General features: G+C 40.1%; 1 pseudogene; it reads right to left on the reverse strand.

Annotated features, from left to right (window-relative positions):
- Window positions 1–2,205: 2,205 nt before the first annotated feature.
- LOC101991630 overlaps window positions 2,206–2,786 on the reverse strand; it is a 923-nt pseudogene continuing 342 nt past the window's right edge.

Here is a 2,786-nt window from a genome sequence, read left to right on the forward strand (position 1 = left end):
ATCTATAACAGTCAAACTTATAGTCCTATTAGTTAGGTTTTCTAGATATGCAAAGATATATTTCAGATAGAGAGGTAATCTTCAAACACTTCAAAGACCTATGGAATATAGCATTTAATATGTCTTAAGAACTTAAAGTTCTCTTGACATTGAGGCACATCTGCTTTTAGTAGCACCAATTACTTCAGAGAGGATGATGGGCATCAAAAAAATTTCATTATGAGCCGGGTGGTGGTGGCGCATGCCTTTAATCCCAGCACTCGGGAGGCAGAGGCAGGCAGATCTCTGTGAGTTTGAGGCCACATTGGACTACAAGAGCTAGTTCCAGGACAGGAACCAAAAAAAAAAAAGCTACGGAAAAACCCTGTCTCAAAAATCAAAAAAAAAAAAAAATTCATTATGGAGTCTGCTTTCAATGTGGCAACACTAGTCATTTGGGCAAGAAACTGCTTTTGCCTGAACTTTTTGACAATATGCTGTATAAACTGGACATGCAGGACCCACAGAAAAATGACCATTATACTTTGCCAAAACAAGGCAGAATGGTCCTTCAGGTTTCTACTTGACACAATGTACTGCCATACATTCTGCAGGACACAGAGGAAAGTAACTGATGAACTTTGCCAAAGTAGACCAGAGAGTCCTGCAAATTTCCTGCTTCACTGAAGAGTCTGCAAGATACTCTGGGCCTGTAGGCTGAAGATGGACCCCAACATTACAGAAGAACTTTGGGTGACTGTCCAGACAATCATATGTCTCTGTCGTTTTTAGACTTTTGGAAGCTACTTGCAATGGACATTCTATTTACTCTGGTAATATTATATCCTTTTAGCATCTTTGATGGAGTTGAAGACTAGATACTATAATTATAGTTTTCCTTACTTATGAAAAAAGATACATTAGATATTAAACTTTGGACTCACAAAGATAGGATAGATGATAGAGCATTTTCTTTCATTTGGTCAAATACAAATAGATTAAATATTGTAACTGTAAATCTTGCTTCATAATTGTTTGGTTTTATGTAATATTACTATATAAAAGGTAGAAACTACTTTTTTGATTAGACAAAAAGGGGTAAAACTATGGGATCTCTTTCTGTATGCTGTGAATATGTGCTGCTGTCATTGGTTGACAAATAGCACTGCTTTGGTCTATGGCAGGAGAGAATGAGGTGGGAAATCCAAGTAGAGACACAGGGGAGGAAGGGCAGAGTCTGGGATATGCCAGCCAGTCACTGAGGAAGAAAAATGTGTAGAAAATGAGATAACTTGCTACAAATCACATGGCAAAGCATAGATTAAAAAACGTCTGTTAGTTTAAATGTAAGATGTAGTTATTAATAAGCCTGAACCATTTGCCAAGCATTTAAAATTAAAATAAGCCTCTGAGTGATTAATTGGAAGCAGCTGAGGTACTAGGCAGGACAGAGAGAAATCACCATTTACATGGACCTAAGAAGCAAGCTGATGTAGCAACCATAATATCTAACAAAGTAGACTTCAAGCTAAAATTAATCAACAGAGAGAAGGACATTGAATATTCATCACAGAAAAAAACTATCAAGATGAAGTCTCAACACCAAACATCTATGCCTCAAGTAAAAAGTGACCCACATATGTAACAGAAACATTACAAAAGCTTAAATCACACACCAAACCCCACACACTAATAGTAGGAAACTACAACACCTCACTCCCACCAATAAACAGGACTGACAGATAGAAAACTAACAGAGAAATAAGGGAACTAACAGGTGCTATAATTCAAATTAGCTTAGCCAACATTCACACATTTCACCCAAAGACAAAAGAATTTAGTTTAAAATGGGCTTAAATTCAGGACCATTTTCTTCCACATCACATATCAGGTGCCTATCTGAGGGCTGTGCCCTCACCCGTCTTATATTTCACACTGGAGCCCTTGCCATCCCTGAGAGCACAGACATCCTTGAAGCCAACCTCATATCTCCTCACTGGAATAGCTGCACCTGAGCTTACAGTCTGGTCCACAGTAACCAACTGCAGCATCATCACTGCTCTGAAGTCCCTTCCTCAGCATCGGAATTAAAACCATAATTACAGACATCTATCACAAATGCCATGTGCCATCATGCTGAGCTCTAGACCTGTCTGGATCAGTGTTGACAAAAACGAGAAGATGTGTGATGTCTAGGAGTCCTCTCAGCTCTAGAAACTTCAAATTCTAGGACCTGAGAATTATCTTCCTTAGGGCTCCTTTGATGTCATGATTCCTCAAGCTATAGATGAAGGGATTTACCATAGGAGTCACCACAGTAAAGATGACAGAAGCCACTGCATCCCGTAGTGAGTAGGAGGATGAAGGATGCATATAAACTCCTAGGATTGCCCCATAAAAAAGGCAAACCACAGTGAGGTGGGAACCACAAGTGGACATGGCTTTTCTTATCTCCTGAGCAAAGGGCATCTTCAAAATCTTAGAGCAGATGTAGGCATAGGAAACAACTATGCATACAAATGGTGTAAGAGATACCATTCCACCTTCAGTAAAGGCTGTGACATCATTGATAAAGGTATCAGAACAAGAGAGTTTCAGGACAAGGTAGGGATCACAGTAGAAGTGGGGCACTGCATTGTGGGAACAGAAGGTGAGTCGAGCCATGAGAAGAGTGTGCAAGAGAGCATGCAGGTGTGTGATGACCCATGATAGGACCACCAGGAGGACACAGAGTCTGGGCCTCATCATCAGAGTGTAGTGGAGTGGGTGACAAATGGCCACATAGCGGTCATAGGCCATCACACTCA

The sequence above is a fragment of the Microtus ochrogaster genome, chromosome 7 (assembly GCF_000317375.1).
Source record: "Microtus ochrogaster isolate Prairie Vole_2 chromosome 7, MicOch1.0, whole genome shotgun sequence".
Classification (NCBI taxonomy): domain Eukaryota; kingdom Metazoa; phylum Chordata; class Mammalia; order Rodentia; family Cricetidae; genus Microtus; species Microtus ochrogaster.